Source organism: Carlito syrichta, unplaced genomic scaffold (genome assembly GCF_000164805.1).
Source record: "Carlito syrichta isolate Samal-C Ts95f unplaced genomic scaffold, Tarsius_syrichta-2.0.1 Scaffold312887, whole genome shotgun sequence".
Lineage (NCBI taxonomy): Eukaryota > Metazoa > Chordata > Mammalia > Primates > Tarsiidae > Carlito > Carlito syrichta.
In genome coordinates, this window is record NW_007256983.1 from 96,740 (window position 1) to 114,292 (window position 17,553).

At 39.7% G+C, this 17,553-nt stretch overlaps 1 protein-coding gene across 4 annotated transcripts in view; it reads left to right on the plus strand.

The window, feature by feature from the left end:
• The window catches only part of LOC103272589 (zinc finger protein 566), an 81,880-nt gene that overhangs the window by 35,651 nt on the left and 28,676 nt on the right, over window positions 1-17,553 (plus strand). For 2 of the 4 annotated variants that reach the window (XM_008070072.2, XM_021718590.1), the window contains exon 1: window positions 15,328-15,409. The gene's annotated coding sequence lies outside the window, so the exon portion shown is untranslated. Of the gene's footprint in view, window positions 1-6,611; window positions 6,705-15,327; window positions 15,410-15,455; window positions 15,473-17,553 lie in introns of those variants that run through there. The other 2 variants (XM_008070070.2, XM_008070073.1) reach the window with 2 other exon arrangements.

Consider the following 17,553-nt stretch of genomic DNA (forward strand, 5'->3'; position numbering starts at 1 on the left):
AGTCTGGGCGACAGAGTGAGACTCCAACTCAAAAAAAAAAAAAAATTTTTATTATATTATAGACATGGGGTACAAGTGAGAATTAACTACATAATTTTAAAAATATGGACCACATCACAAATTTGTGTGCCACCCTTACACAGGGGCCATGCTAATCTTCTCTGTATCATTTCAATTTACTGCTTAAGCAAGTACTATTTGTCTATTCTTACAACATGACCATACTGTTTTAATGACTGTAGCTTTGAAATCAGGAAATGTTAATCCTCCAAATTTGTTTTTCTTTTTCAATAATTTTTCTGGCTATTCAGCATTCATTGCAGTTTCATATAAACTTGAGGATGAACTGTCCATTTCCACAAAAAAAGATCATTTGTATTTTGATAGAGATTGCATTGAATCTGTAGATCACTTTGGGAAATATTGCCCCCTTACCAATATTAAGTCTCCTAATCCATGCACACAGGATGTCTTTCTATTTATTGCAATCTTTTCTAATTTCTTTCAGGAATGTTCTAGTTTTCAATTTAACATTACGGGGTAAATTTATTCCTACGTATTTTATTCTTTTGGATGCTATTGTAAATGGAATTTTTAAGAATGCCCTGTTGGGATCATTTGTTGTTAGTCTACAGAAATATAACTGAGTTTTGCATGTTGTCCATGTTCCTTGCAACTTTCCTGAGTAAGTTTATTAATTCTAGTAGTTTTCTTATGATTTTATAGGATTTCTTATCCATTGAATCATGTCATCTGCAAATAGAGACAATATTTCTTTTGTCCTATTTGTATGCCTTTTATTGCTTTCTTTGCTTTGACTAGGACAAGGGCTAGGACTTCCAGTGGGGTAGCAGTGGGGAAAGTAGGCATCCTTGTCTTGTTTTCAATATTTCACCATTGACTGTGATGCTATCTGTGAGTTTTTCATAATGCCCTTCAGCATGTTAAGAAAACTCCCAGCCGGGCTCGGTGACTCAGCCTGTCATCCCACGCCTTTGGGAGGCTGAGGTGAGTGGATTGCCTGAGCCCGCGGGTTCGAGACCCGCCTGGGCAGGCGAGACCTCATCTCTACAATAAATCAAAAAATCAGCCGGGCGTGGTAGCAATTCCGGCTACTCGGAAGGCTGAGGCGCAAGGATCGCCGGAGCCCAGCAGGTCGAGGCTGCGGTGGCCGGGAGCGGCCACTGCACTCCAGTCTGGGCGACAGAGTGAGACTCCGACTCAAAAAAAAAAAAAAAAAGAAAACTCTGTTATACAGATGCTCCACAGCTTACAACAGGATTATTTCCTGATGAACACACTGTAAGTTGAAAATATCATTAGTCAAAATTATGATTCTACTAAATGCATATTGTAGTAGAAGTATGATTTCTACTGAATGTGTACTTCTTTCACACCATTGTAAATTTAAAAAAAGAAAATCATACATCAGATTGTCATTAAGTCAGGGGCCATGTGTATTCCTGGCTTATTTTGTGTTTTATCATGAAACAATTTTGTCAATTGCTCTTTTTGCTTCTCTTGAGATTACCATATAGGGTTTTTTCTTTCATTCATTCTATTAATGTGATGTATTACATGACTGATTGATTTTCTTATGATAAACCATCCTTTGTTACACCCTTATGGTGAACACCCACTTGGTCTTGGTGTATAACTCTAATTTTTTTTTTTTGAGTCAGAGTCTCCCTGTGTCATACAGGCTGGAGTGAAGTAGCATGCTCACAGCCACTGCAGCCTTGACCTGCTGGGCTCAGGCGATCCTTCTGCCTCAGTCTTCCAAGTAGCTGGAACCACAGGTGTGTGCCACTATGCCTGGCTAATTTTTGATTTATTGTAGAGATGAGGTCTCGCCAAGTTGCTCAGGCTGGTTTCAAACTCCTGAGCTCAGGCAATCCTCTTGTCTCTGCCTCCCAAAGTGCTGGGATTATAGGTATGAGCCACCGTGCCGGGCTATAACTCTAATTTTAATGGGTTGTTGGATTTGGTATGCTAGTACTTTGTAGAGGATTTTTGTATCCATATTCATAAAATATATTGCTATTTTCCTTTTTATGTGATTTCTTTGTCTGATTTTGATATAAGTGTAATGCTGGCCTCATAGAATGAGTTTGAGTATTCCCTCCTTTTCTATTTTTTTTTAAAGATTTAAGTAGAATATTAATGCTTTATATGTTTTGTAGAATTTACCAATGAAACCATCTGGTTCTAGACTACTGTGGCTGCAAATTTTTTGATTTTGATTCAATCTCTTTCCTTGTTATGTCTATATATTTTTATACAGCCCTACACTAATTTTTAAATTTCTTGTTCAGTCAGTTTTGGTAGTTCGTGTTTCTAGGAATGTGTCCATTTCATCTAAAATGCATAATTTGTTGGTGTAAAATTGTTCATAATATTATATTCTCTTATCCTTTTCATAACTGTAAGGTCAGTAGTGATATCTGTGCTTTCATTTGTCTTTAGTTATTTGTGTCTTCTGTCTTTTTTATAATTCTAGTTAAGAATTCATCAATTTTTTTGATCTTTTCAAAGAACAACTTTTGATGTCTTTGGCTATCTCTTTGCTTTTCTAGTCTCCATTTCACTTATCTCAGCTCTAATCTTTATTATTTTCTTACTTCTGCTGCTGGATTTAGTTTTCTCTTTTTTGCTAGTTCACGTCTGTAATCCCAGCACTCTAAGAGGCTGAGTGAGGCAGGAGGACTGCTTGAGTCCGAGAGTTCAAGACCAACCTGGGCAACATAGTGAGACCTCGTCTCTATTTTTTTAAAAATCAAAAAATTAGCCAGGCTCAGTGGCTCAGCCTGTAATCCCGTGCCTTAGGAGGCTGAGATGAGTGGATTACCTGAGCCCGCGGGTTCAAGACCCGCCTGGGCAACTTGGTAAGACCTCATCTTTACAATAAATAAAAAATTAGCCGGGCGTGGTAGCACGCACCTGTACTTCCAGCTACTTGGAAGGCTGAGACGGAAGGATCGCCGGAGCCCAGCAGGTCGAGGCTGCGGTGGCTGGGAGCGACCACTGCACTCCAGTCTGGGCGACTGAGTGAGACTCCAACTCAAAAAAAAAAAATCAAAAGATTAGTCAGACATGGTGGCGCACACCTGTGGTCCCAGCTACTCAGGAGGCTGAGGACAGGAGTATTGTCTGAGCATAGGAGGTGGAGGCTGTGGTGACTGCCATCCTGCCACTGCACTCCAACATGGGTGACAGAATGAGACCTCCCAACTCAAAAGATAAAAACAACAAAAACAATCTTTTTCAACTGTAAGTTTCCCTCCATACTAGTTTTGCTGCATCTCACTGCTTCTGGTCTATTGTCTTTTCATTTTCTTTTGCCTAAAATTATTTTCTAGTTGTACTGTGACTTTTTCTTTGTCTCATTGACTATTTTAGAATAAGTTATTTAATTTCCAGCATTTCTGAATTTCACCATAGGTCCCTTAGGCTCTGTTCATTTTTCTTCATGATTTTTTCTTTAAGCTTCTCAGATGGGGTTATTATAAGAACCCTCCAAGCTCCCAATTCTTTCTTCTGCTTGCTCATATCTGCTGTTGAATCCCTCTGGTAAAATTTTCATTTCAGCTCCAGAATTTCTACGTGGTTCTTTTTTATAATCTCTTTTTATTTATTAATATTCCCCACTTGTTCATACATTATTCTCCTGAATTCCTTTAGTTCTTTGTTCATTGCTTCCTTTATATTATTGAATATGTTGAAGACAGTTGATTTAATACGTTTGACTAATAATTCCAATGTCTGGCCTTCCTCAAGGAGGCTTTTTGTCAGTTTTTAAATTTTTTCTGGGCCACACTCTCTATTTCTTTGTATACTTTGCAACTTTTTTGTTAACAACTAGATATTTTGAATCTTATAATATGCTTATATTATGGTAAATCTGGACATCAGAGTCTCCCTTTTCTTTAGGGTTTACTAATGTTGTTGTTAAGAGGTACATTGTTTAGTGAATTTTCCAAAGTATGTTTTCAAGGAATATATTTCTCATGTGTGGTCAAAGAAATCTCTGTTCCATTTTCTTCATGTTCAGCCAGTAACCTGATACTGGTGATGTTTTCTTGAACGCCTAGATCCAATACAAAAAGCGGGTTACTCTGTCTCTTTAAATTCTTCAACAGATGCTATCTGGGAAGCTGCTTCCATTACCAGTGTTAAAAACAATGGATAACTGCTGTGTGAATCCTTTAGTGAACTGCCAGGCAGACCAAAGCACACAGCCCCAATCATTGGCATAAATCCTAATTGTCCACCTGACACCAGCAAGCTCAGCTTAGGTTGTGCTCTGATGTCCCCACAGCTGTCTGGTCCAGGGTCATTAGATAGAGGATGGTAGCTGCTATGTGATATGTTGAAATTCACTGACATTTACCAGCCTCTTTCTTCATTAAGCACTCCCCTGGATGATGTAAGTGTTTAGTAGGTTCCAGTGTTCTGATATAGCTGATTCTGATAGGTCTTGACAGCTCAATTGTTTTGGTGGAATGACTGTTTCCTGAATCTTCCTGCTCTGCCATCTTCTGTGACATCACTTCAGACAATTTTCTTGAATAAACACCCCTCAGATATTTGCAAATATTCGGTTAATTTTGAGAGTTCTGAAAAAGTAGTATCTTAGCTCAGGGTGCTAAAACAAAGTACCATAGACTTGGTTGCTTATGAAGAAATCAGTTTATTCCTCACAGTTCTGGAGGCTGGAAGTCTGAGATCAGTGTGCCAGCACAGTAAGATTCTAGCGAGGGTCCTAGGACCCTCTGGGTTGCAGACTGAAATTCTTGTGTCCTCACATGGTAGAAGAAGAATTAGAGAACTCTATGGGGCCTCCTTTATAGGGACTCTAATTCCAGTCACAAGCTTCACCCTTAAGACCAGATTACCTCCCAAAGGCCTCACCCTCTACTACTATCACATTGGGGGTTAGGATTTCAACATATGAATTTTGGGGAGACAAATTTTCAGTCCCTAACAAGTGGATTTTGCTAATTTTTGCCAGTATTCTCAGTGCTTTTTAAAAGGGTTGGTTTTTGGAGATCTTTAATTTGCAAATACAGAAATAGCTTCTTGTAAGCCCACTCTAACAAAATCCATAATCAAACCTGACAGGACCAAAAAGATTTGCCAAAACAAATACAATACCCTGTAAAAGGAACAAACATGATCTATATTCCTTACAATATAATATATTCACAATGCCCATCATTCAATTAAAATGAATTAATCATTTAAAACTATCTGTACTTTTATTTCCTAGCTTGCACTTAGTATGAAATACATGCTCAAAATTAACAGGCTATTTTATGCAATGTTAAAATAACACACTTCTTACTTGTCTAGATAGAAACCTGAAACTCGCCGGGCTCGGTGGCTCAGCCCGTAATCCCGCGCCTTTGGGAGGCTGAGGTGAGTGGATTGCCTGAGCCCGCGGGTTCGAGACCCGCCTGGGCAGCAAGACCTCATCTCTACAATAAATCAAAAAATCAGCCGGGCGTGGTAGCACATGCCTGTAGTTCCGGCTACTCGGAAGGCAGAGGCGGAAGGATTGCCGGAGCCCAGCAGGCGAGGCTGCGGTGGCCGGGAGCGGCCACTGCACTCCAGTCTGGGTGACAGAGTGAGACTCCAACTCAAAAAAAAAAAAGAAACCTGAAACTCACCCTAATGACCCGCCAACCCATCTTTTCACAATCCAGAATGACTTAATTGTCCGTGTGGCAAAATCTTAGCCAGAGTTCCTTGATTTTCCCAACTCTACTGACCTTGATCTCTGTTCTACTTCTGACACTCACCTCCATTATCACACTATGGATATTTTCATTACCCAATATATTGTGCCACTTGTTACTACAACTTCACAAGTCCTGGCATCTCCCAATTTTTAAAACAAGCATTTGTGGAACATGGTTAATGAGGTTAGCGCCTACTCAGACTTCATGTGACAGTTCAAACATTAATGTCTCCAAAGAATACAATAGATGTCCTCTGTTGAGCTTCCTCAGTATTATGTGCTGCCTTCTACCATAAAACATCTTATTTAATATACATTGCTTATATTATTGTCTTATTATCCTGTTATCAACTTAAAGGCATATTGATTGGGTTGGTATTGTTGGATCTGCAGAAAACTGATTACTATATACTATTCACTTAATGAATATTCTATAAAAATATAGATTTAACAAGTGGTTGAACAAATAAAACTATGGTCCAAAGAGGTTAAGAGATGTCCCTGAAAGCTGGATCGGTGTATATTAGGGCGTCCAAAGCAGATGTGATATATCATTCCTGGGCTCACACCATATTTCAGTCTGTCAGTCTTTACATATCTACTGAACACCAGGTATCATTGGAGAGGCTGGTTATATAGACATGAGTTGGATACACATACTACCCTCATACAGTACCCGATCTATTAGAGATATTACACACATACAGTTGTAATATTAAAGTATTAAGTTCTATGAGAGGGATGCCAGATATTATAAGAACATCTATCCTAGTGAAAGAGTAGAGTGACATTTAGGTGACTTGGCCTTGAATCTTAGATCTGAAAGTCTTAGATATTTGTCTTCTATTTGCTCAGTTTTCCTTCATTGTAGTTACAGGAAAATCCCAGGACTGTATAGAAGAATATTCATCCAAACTGAGAAGGATTCGAGAGACCAAAGAATGATTCAGACAAGTCCAACCTGGTGAGTAGATGGATTCATTAAGACTTACACACAGGACACTCCTGAGCAGCAGTAGGACAGCTCTGGAGATCCATGCTACTTCTCATCTCTAAGCTGCTTTTAAACAAATTTTCTGGCTCTTTGCCTATTGTGTGTGTGCACTGAGACTGTTTTGCTTAGTATGTTCCCAGCTATACTTGGGAATGTTTGAGCTCTCAAGGACATCTGCTTCTCTGCTGGGCACTGTGGTCTTGGCTCGTTACTTGGCCTTCAGGGTTCAAGCAGCAAACATACACCCTTAAGTAATCTGGTGGGAGACCTATCACCCTACAATTGTAAAATTAGGAGATGAGAATAACCTTTAGGTTTTTTATACTTTTCTAAAGAAGCATCATGTATAACCATGTTGGTTTGAGACAACTCTACTTCTTATCTTAACTGTGACATGAGAAAAATGAGTCTATACCCTCATAGGATTGCTAATGAGGTAGCATATAAAGGTTCTTAGGACTGTGCCTAAGAAATAAAGAACCTGAGTAATATTAGTAATATTTTTTTCCTTCTTGGACCATGGCTACTTCAAGGCTTTATTCTGGAAGATGCATGGAGACTGAATCTTTTCCCAATGATCAATAAAGTCTGGCTCTCTTTTCACAAAGTATGTTCCTCTTGCTAGTACCATGCTAAATTAGATTCCAGGACAGACTCTTAGATTTTCAGCAACCCCTTGCCACTCAGACTAGTTCAAAATATGTATGCTGATGTCCTCAATTATAGTACGGGAAATAGGTGGAAAGGAAGGCCATGTGTCTGTCATGGATTAGACACATATTACACCAGAAATTCAATCAGAACTGTGAGGCCAGCTTTTTCTACTTTTCAAAACTGTAACCTAGCCTTTGCAATTTTCTATTCCATCTCAAATTCTTATTTTCACTGTTGTTTCCAATCCATGCTTCATTCTCCCATTACTGCTGTCCATACCAATTCATTACTCTGTGCCCTTAGATTTACTACTTCTTATCACAAACAAACTCTGTTAATGCTGAATTTCATCACAAGAGACTCTATCACAGGGTTCCTTAGCTGCCTTCCTCCTCTCTGAGGCATTTCTTTTTCCAAGGCCTGCACTTTCTCTAAAGCCTTCTTAAGTTGATGCAAAGTTCCCAGCTCCTGCAGATCCCAAAATATGAAATGTCAGTTCTTATTAAGATATCCTCACTTCACACCTTCATATCAAAAACCTTCATTCCTCAGTACTGTATTCTGCTGATCTCCACCCAAGACCTTATCTCCATTGGCTGAAGATTTTAGCATTAAGTTCTTTAAATATCTTCTCTAGCTTCACTTATTTCATCATTGTCATCATGATAATTGAATCAGTAGTTTTCAGTGTATAAGTCACCTTCTTGGTTAAATTTATTTCTAAATATTTTATTCTCTTTGATGTTTTTGTAAATTGAATTATTTTCTTAAGTTCCTTTTCAGGTGCTTCATTGTTAGTTTATATAAATGCTGCTTGCTTTGGTTTGTTGGTTTTGTATCTTGCAAGTTTGCTAAATTCATTTATTAGTTCCAATTTTTGGGATGGAATCTTTATGATTTTCTACATAAAAGTTCATGCCATCTGTGAACAGAAATGATTTTACTTCTTCCTTTCCATTTTGGGTTAGACCTATCTTAATCTCAAGATCCATATAGCCAACTGTATAATAGACATCTTTAATTGGACATTTCAGAGGAATTTCAAGCTGAACATTCCAATGTCATACATTAACTCCCTTCTCCAAGGTCTTCTGTCTACTCTCCCTTCAATATGACCTGTCAAGTTAGGTTCTAAATCACTATTACATTCTTGTACAAATTGGTAGCCAAGTCTGTTCTTTCATTCACAATAAATTATTTGTTTTCTAAGTCATTGAACATAAAGAATAATAATAACTTAGTAAAACAACAAGACTATAATTTGTATGATGTCTAATTCATGTATACTATCAGAATAAGTTTCTGTATAATGTGTCTACATTATTTAACGTGAATCGCTTCAAATTGAGTAGGAATGTTGCTAAAAGGACAATGTGATATCAACGACGTAACTGCTGAAGTAAGTAGGAAGGGCTACAGGTAAAACCTACTCAGATAAACCTATACAGGACTCTGATTCTTAAGAACTCTGGCAACCCAGTCACATTGACAATGGACAGCTTCATTGTATAAGTTATGATAGTAAGATGTTTCTTTTTCCATATCTTCCTTAACTTCAACATAGTAATAATATACTCCCATATTTTCTTTTAATAGTATTAGTTTTAATTTTAATGGTTTTAGAGTTTTGCTTTCTGCATTTTAAGTCTTTGATCTCCTTAGAATTTCTTTTTAAGTATAGTGTATGGCAGGGATCTAAATATGTTTCTTCAGATGGAGAGTCAATTACTCTAAATACATTTTTTTGAATAGGTCATGGTTTCTTTGACTTGTTATGTAACTCTAATCATACATTAACTTTCCACAAATACATGGGCATGTTTTTGGGGGCAATATGTTCTGTTCTACATAACTACTAAGGCAACAATACCAAATAATTTAATAATTTTTATTTATTTATTATTTTATTATCATTATTATTATTATTTTATTTTTTGAGTTGGAGTCTCACTCTGTCGCTCAGACTGGAGTGCAGTGGCCGCTCCCGGCCACCGCAGCCTCCACCTGCTGGGCTCCGGCGATCCTTCCACCTCAGCCTTCCAAGTAGCTGGAACTACAGGTGCGTGCTACCACGCCTGGCTCATTTTTGATTTATTGTAGAGATGAGGTCTCGCCAAGTTGCCCAGGTGGGTCTCGAACCCGTGTGCTTGGGCAATCCACTCACCTCAGCCTCCCAAAGCACGGGATTACAGGCTGAGCCACCGAGCCCGGCTAATTTTAATAATTGTAATGAATAATTATAGTCTTGAGTATTATTAGAATATACATATGCATATATATCTCCTAGAACTCAATGAAAAACAAACAACTGATTTAAAAATGCACAAAGGATTTGAATACACATTTCTCCTAGAAAATATATAGATGGCCAATAAAATATAAATAATATAATAATAATTATTATTTTTTATAAGCAATATAAACACTTAAAAATATGCTCAACAGCACTAGACATTTGGGAAATGCAAATCAAAATCAAAATCCAATGAGAAACCACTTCACAGCCATTAGGATGACTATTATTAAAAAAAAAAACCCACGCCAAAAACAGAAAACAATGAATGGTAGCTGAACATGGTAGCTCAGCCTATAATCCCAGTACTTTGGGAGGCTAAGGTGGGAGGATCACTTGAAGCCAAGAGTTTAAGACCAGCCTGGGCAATACAGTGATACCCTGTCTTTATAAAACAAAATAAAAATATATTTTAAAAAAGTTAGCTGGATATGGGTGGTGTGTGCCTATAATCCCAGCTACTCTGGAGGCTAGGGTGGGAGGATTTCTTGAGTCCAGGAGTTTGAAGCTGCAGTGACCCATGATTGTGCCACTGCTCTCCAACTTGGGTGACAGAGGGAGACTCTGCCTCAAAAAAAAAAACCAGAAAAACAAAAACAAAAACAATGCGCGTTGGTGAAGATGTGGAGAAATTGGCCTCCTTGCTGATGGGAATGTGAAATGATGCAGCTGCTATAAAAAACAGTATGGCAGTTTTCCTAAAAAAAATTAAACATAGAATTACCATATGATTCAGCAATACCACTACTTGGTATATAACCAGAATATCTGAAAGCAAGATTCTGAAGAGATGTTTGTATAGCCATGTTCATAGCCGTATTAATCATAATAGCCAAGAGAGGAAGCAACCCAAGTATCCATTGATAAACAGATAAACAATCTGTGGTATATATACACAATTTAATGTTTAAAAGGAAGGAAGCCGGGCTCGGTGGCTCAGCCTGTAATCCCGCGCCTTTGGGAGGCTGAAGTGAGTGGATTGCCTGAGCCCGTGGGTTCGAGACCCGCCTGGGCAGTGAGACCTCATCTCTACAATAAATCAAAAAATCAGCCAGGTGTGGTAGCACACGCCTGTAATTCTGGCTACTTAGAAGGCTGAGGCGGAAGGATCGCCGGAGCCCAGCAGGTTGAGGCTGCGGTGGCCGGGAGTGGCCACTGCACTCCAGTCTGGGCGACAGAGTGAGACTCCAACTCAAAAAAAAAATAAAAATAAACAAATAAAAGGAAGGAAATTCTGACACATTCTACAACATGGATGAACTATGAAGACATCATGCTAAATGAATTAAAACAGTCACAAAAAGACAAATACCATATGATGCCATTTATAAGAGATATCAAAATTTATTGAAACAAAAAGTAGAATGGTGGTTGTCAGGGGCTGGGGGTAGGTGGGAAAGGGGAAACAAGTTGTTTAATGAATATAGAATATCAGTTCTGCAAGATGAAAACGTCCTGGAGATTGGCCACACAGCAATGTGAATATACTTAGCACTACTTAACTGTACTCTTAACAATGATTAAGATCACTTTGGAAGGCTGAGGTGGAAGGATCATTTGAGGCCAGGAGTCCAAGATCAGCCTGGACAACATAGTAAGACTTTTTCTCTATAAATTAGTTGGGCATGGTGGCAACTGTAGTCCCAGCTACTTGGGAGGCTGAGGCATGAGGATTACTTGAACATAGGAGTTCGAGGATATAGTGAACTATGATCATGCCACTGCACTCCACCCTGGGCAACATAGTGAGATCCTGTCCCCCTAAAAATGAATCCTGAATTGTACCCCACATCTTTAAAATAAATAAAACTAAAATAAATAAATAAATACATAGATAAATAAAAAGACCAAGTTAAAAAATGATTAAATAGCTAGGAATCTTAATCTCATCTCTCTCTATTAAAAAAAGACTAGAATGGTTAATTTTATGTTTATTTTACAGCCTGTCCCCCCCCCACCAAAAGATAGGCCTAGAATGGAAACACTTTGTTGGATATGAGTCAGTACTGTTAGTTGAAGCCATGGTAGTGGCATAGGGATGCTGAAAAAACTATGTACAAGTAAGAGAAGATGGTGAATCGCAGAATTCTAACTTTAAAAGTAAAGTGGAAAAACAATTCACTCATGTTTTTGTTGCTGCTGTTTTAGTGATCAAGTGATCAGAGGATTAGAATTAGGAAAAAGAAAGAGTGACTTGGAAGTCAAGGAACATTTTCAGGAATGTGGTACTTTTCTGGAAAGAAACGCGATGAGTGCAAAACAATGTATAAACATGTATGTAGACAGAATATGTCCTCCAAAAAGTATACGGTGAAAATTTATTCTCTTCTTTGTTCCTACTCACCCTATCGTCCCCAAAGTCTGCCATAGATACTTTTATTAGTCTCTTATGCAAATCTCAGTTCTTTGTGAAACACAAATATTTATTCTTATTTTCTCCATTTTCGTATATAAAAGTAGCATAACATATGGTTCTACATTTTTTTTTAACTTAATATATCTTTGAAGCTTTTCACATTAGGCCATAGACAGTTTTTTCTCCAATTACAGTGTTGTACTACATTCCATGGTTTACTTATGGCTATTTTCAATATTTTTGTACTGTGAATAAACTTGTATATGTAAGCAGATCAATAGGATAAAATCTCAGAGATGGGATTACTCAATGAAAGGATAAATGCAACTGGAATTTTGAAAGATACTGCCAAATTGCCTTCCAAAGAGGTTGTACCAATCTGTAATCCTTCCAGCAATATGTTTTCAAATTTTGGGATTTTTTTTTTTTACTATTCTCATCTATAAAAAAGCAAATATCTATAGTTATATGACCTTTATCTTATCATAAATGCAGCTGAGCCTATTTTCATATATTTTAAAACAATATGTAGATCCTGTTCTGTCAATTTTTTGTTCACTTTTTCCTTTTATTAAATTGAATTTTTAGTCTCTCTCTCTATGTGTCTCTCTCAGGCTGGTCTCAAGCAATCCTCCTGCCTCAGCCTCCCAAAGTACTGGGGTTTCAAGTGTGAAGCACTGCGACTGGCTGTCTTACTTTTTAATACCAATTTTTTGTGTGTGTGATTCTTACCTATTAGGGAGATGGGCCATATGTTTGTAACATAAAATGCAATTATTTTTGCCAGTTTGTCATGTTTTTTACTTTTCACGGAGTAGGAATAATCAATCTCTTATGCTTCCGTTTTGGAATTTAAAGTTAGGTCTTCTTCACTGCATGGTTATAAAGTAGTTTGTCCAAGTTTGGGGCTTTATCATTTTTAAACATTTTTTCGGTAAAGATGATGTCTTGGGACGTTGTCCAGGCTGATTCCCAACTCCTGGCCTCAAGTGATTCTCCTGCCTCAGCCTCTCAAAGTATTGGGACTACAGATGTGAACCACCATGCCTAGGCTTGGGCTTTATAATTTATCTTTTGTTTAAATGTTCACCCATTTAGGGGTAATCCTAGGTTCAGTACAAGGTATAACCCACTCTCTCTTTCCAGAAAGGCTACCAAATTGTCCCCATTACCTTTATTTATAGGCAAACTTTCCTCAACTAACCAAACACTGAAATTCTTTATTTGGTTCTATTTCTTGGTTCTCTATTCTGTTCCATTGGTCTGTCCAGTCAGATGACAGTCCTATACACTATTTTAATTTTTGACAATTTAGAGTATATTTTGTTATCTGGGAAGACAAGCCCTGATCGCCCCACATTGCTTTTCCCTCCCCAGATTTACTGCTTGTTCTTGCTTTTGTTTTTCTACTTGAACTCTAGAGTAAACTTTATTTAGAAAAATACATTCTTTTCAGTGGGATTGTTAAATTATAAATCAATTTAAAATGACATATTTATGATGCTAAGGATTTCTATTCAAGAATATGGTATAACTTTTCATTTGTTAAGTCTTCTTTCGTGTGTCCTTGAGTAGTGTTTTAAATTTTTCTTAGATTTTATATATTTCTGGATAATGTTATTCTAAAGCATTTTATTATATTCCATGGTTTTGTTTGTGTATTTACATGAGTTTTAGACACAACTACCTTACTTTCTCCTTTTATTTAAATTGCATTAACAGTAACTGTAGTAAAATACTTAGAGAAAGCATCTTTGTAGTTAGAAGCTATTTAATTTTATACCTAAGAAAATCCACCTTGGACTGAGGGTAACCATAAACGATTACTAAATTGGTTGACTTGAATAGGTTCTTTGAGGGACTTTAATTACTTAACCTCTGGTTTTCTTTTCAAAAAATGGGGAAAACACTGCCTAAATCACTCCTCTGCTAATTGCAGTAGTCAATAGTACTCTTCAAACTTTAAAGTTATTTCTTAGTCTAGGACTTCCCAAATCAGCTCCTTTAGCCCTTACACCCACTTACATTCCCTAAAAGAAACCAGAAGATTGATGGCTATGTCTTCAGGGTCTGAGCTCTTATCAAGAGCAGGCAATGTACAAAAAAAGTTCCTTTGAAATTGATTTTCTTTTTTACGAAAACAAGGCTGATTTTATTTTTCTATTTCATAACAGACGCCTCTGGTTTTACATAAATACAATTGTAAAACGTCAGCTCAATGAGACATAATCTTTCTCCCTTCACATCTTTTATGTATTTATTTATTATAAAGACGTGGGGTACAATTCAGGGTGAGGTATACAAACGATCTTTAAGAAAAATTGATGGTCCAGGAAGATCCAGTCTTGTTATTGTTTTACAGATCAGGCTGAGATAACTCTCCAATATACAATCCCAGTCACACATACCGTTGTACTAATTTAAACTGTCAATTACACAGACACACAAAATCCTGAATGGAGATTCTCCCTCTGATTCCGAACGTGCTACGCCACACACATCAGGACCCTCCTTACTCGCTTGCTTCCCGTGAACCCCGGGATGTCACCAACTCCTCCGCCTCCTCAGCCCCCATCACTCACACAGAAATCAGCAGCTCAGAATAACACCAATCCCTTTGCTATTTCATAAACTTCTCGCTCAGCTTCTCCAAAATCTGTCGCAGGCATAGCGATTCCGCCCCTTTCACCTCCTCGGTCACGCCGCAGATTGCTACCCTCCATCCCGTCTGCCTCCCCAACTAGCTTTGGGTCTCACAACCCCCTGTACTAAGGGACACCCAGCCAAACTTACCCCCTAACAAAGGCCAAACCCAGGAAGGCTGCGCCTGTGCACTGTTCGGGCGCACTACCTCTCCCAGGAGTCTCCGGCCTATGGCCAAGTGCTGGTTTATCTGTGAGATGAATTTAGGTGACTTGCGAATGGCCCAACCGCTTGTCCTGCTCCGAACTACATTTCCCAGAAGGCTCAGCGGTGCGATGGCTCGTCCCATACAAATTAAACCTCCTCTTTCTGAGGCTGTGCAGCGCTAGGGAGTAATAAGGCGGGCCGAGAAGTAATCCCATCTCAGACGCCTAGGAGTGGCTTTCTTTGGGAGTCACGGCCTGAGCCTGCGCCGGGGTTCCGTGAGGGTTGCAATCTTTTTGGAGGGGCCGCTGCTGAGCGCGGCGGCAGTCCTGACGACTGGGAGCCCACTCGTCTGCCCCCCGGGACGTCTCTGACTACATTTCCCAGAGGACGCCTCGGCATGACAGTGTTTCTCGCGGGATTTCAGCCTCCAAGTCACGCGCTGGCGGGACCGGCGGGGTTTCACCGGCAACTCCTCCAGTGCCGTGGAGGGCTCGGCCGCTTCGGAAGCTTGGAAGGCCCGAGGTGAGGAACTCGAGGAGAGGGCGGGGCTTGGAGGCTGAGCCTCGGCTTTGTGCGGTGGAGGAGGTGAGATGGAAATAGTGTGGTTGGGTCTGGCTGGTGGTATGATCGTGCAGTTGTGACAGGATGTTCTTGTGACGAGTGTGCGTTCCGAACGATAACGCTGTGAGCAGCACCGTCTCGGAGCCTGTGACCGCGCGCGGGTGTGCAGGGCTGAGACCCGGGACCATGTGCGTGCGGCATTGTGTGTGCGGGCGGGGGGAGCTTGTGGCTGCTTGGATGTTATCAGGTTTGTCCTCGTGGTGGTGTGTGATTGTGTGACGTGTGACCGTGGGAGGCAGAGTACACGGGGGTGCCAGTGAGTACTGTGTGTTTGTATCTGTGCGTGTCTGTGGTTAGTGTGTTGTCGTGATTGTGACCAGGTGCGGGTATGCAGTGCCTGTGACAGTGTGGTTGTAGTTACTGTGAGTTGAGTGTCCCCTTGGTATATGTGCGATTGAGGTTATGGGACCGGGTGAGCCTCTGGGTACTCTTCAGATTTTAAAGTTATTTCTTAGTCCAGGACTTCCCAAATCAGCTCCTTTAGCCCTGCACCCCCCTGTTTCCCAGTTCGCTAAGATTGAATGACTGTGTCTTCAGGGCCTGGCAGCCTACAAGAAAAAGAGCAGGCAACCTATAAAAAAAAAAAAGGTTCATTGAAATTAACTTTATTTTTTTTTTTAAGAAAACAAGACTGATTTCATTTTCTATTTCATAACAGATGTTTCTGGCCCTGTTGGCTTGGGGGTGGGTTGCCTGTGGCTGAAAGTCCTTGTGGTGAGTGTGTTATTTGAGTGACTGCATAAATATGTGCGATTTAATCACTTATATATAGCTCTCTAGGCGTTGAACTCTAGATTTTTCCTGTTTAAAACTATATAGATGCTAGCTGGGCTCGGTGGCTCAGCCTGTAATCCCGCTCCTTTGGGAGGCTGAGGTGAGTGGATGGCCTGAGCCCGAGGATTCCAGACCCGCCTGGGCAGGCGAGACCTCATCTCTACAATAAATCAAAAAATTAGCTGGGCGTGGTAGCGCGGGCCTGTAGTTCCAGCTACTTGGAGGGCTGAGGCGGAAGGATCGCCGGAGCCCAGCAGGTCGAGGCTGCAGTGGCCGGGAGCGGTCACTTCACTCCAGTCTGGGCGACAGAGTGAGACGCCAACTCAAAAAAACAAAAACAAAAACAAAACAAACAAAAAACTGTATAGATGCTGTCATACTGTCTTTTGTTTATTTGTAAGACTGTGAGAATCATCTGTATTAGATATAATAGCTGTTCATTCAATTTACTTGCTACATTCTAGCTTTTGAACTGTACCACAATTATCCATCCTTTCTGGTAATGACGGGCATGTGAGTTATTTCTAGATTTTAATTTTATAAACAATGCTGTCACAACACTCTTTTACCTGGGATACACATGCTTGAGTTTATCTCCCATTGGAATTACTGAGTCATATGATTTCTTTTTTATTTTGAGTCAGAGTGTCTCACTCTGTCACCCAGGCTGGAGTTCAGTGGTACGCTAGCTATCACAGCCTTGACCTGCTGGGCTCAGGCAATCCTTCCACCTCAGCCTTCCAAGTAGCTGGAACTACAGGTGTGCACCACCACACCCAGCTATTTTTAAAATTTATTGTAAAGATGAGGTCTTACCAAGTTGCCCAGACTGGTCTCGAATCCCTGGGCTCAGGCAGTCTTCTTGCCTCTGCCTCCCAAAGTATTGGGGTTACAGGTGTGAGCCACCGTGCCTGGCCTCATATGATATTTTTCAATTTACTAAATAGTGTCAAAATATATACCAAAGTGAACGCACAACTTTGTACTTGCATAGCAATGTTTGAAACATCTTAGTGCTCCATATCACTCCTAAAACATAGTTTCAAAAAAATTTGAGTGAGTTACAGCATAGTAGAGTCTACAGATCTTTTTTTTTTTTTTTGAGTTGGAGTCTCACTCTGTCGCCCAGACTGGAGTGCAGTGGCCGCTCCCGGTCACCGCAGCCTCTACCTGCTGGGCTCCGGCGATCCTTCCGCCTCAGCCTTCCAAGTAGCCAGAACTACAGGCGCGCGCTACCACACCCGGCTGATTTTTTGATTTATGGTAGAGAT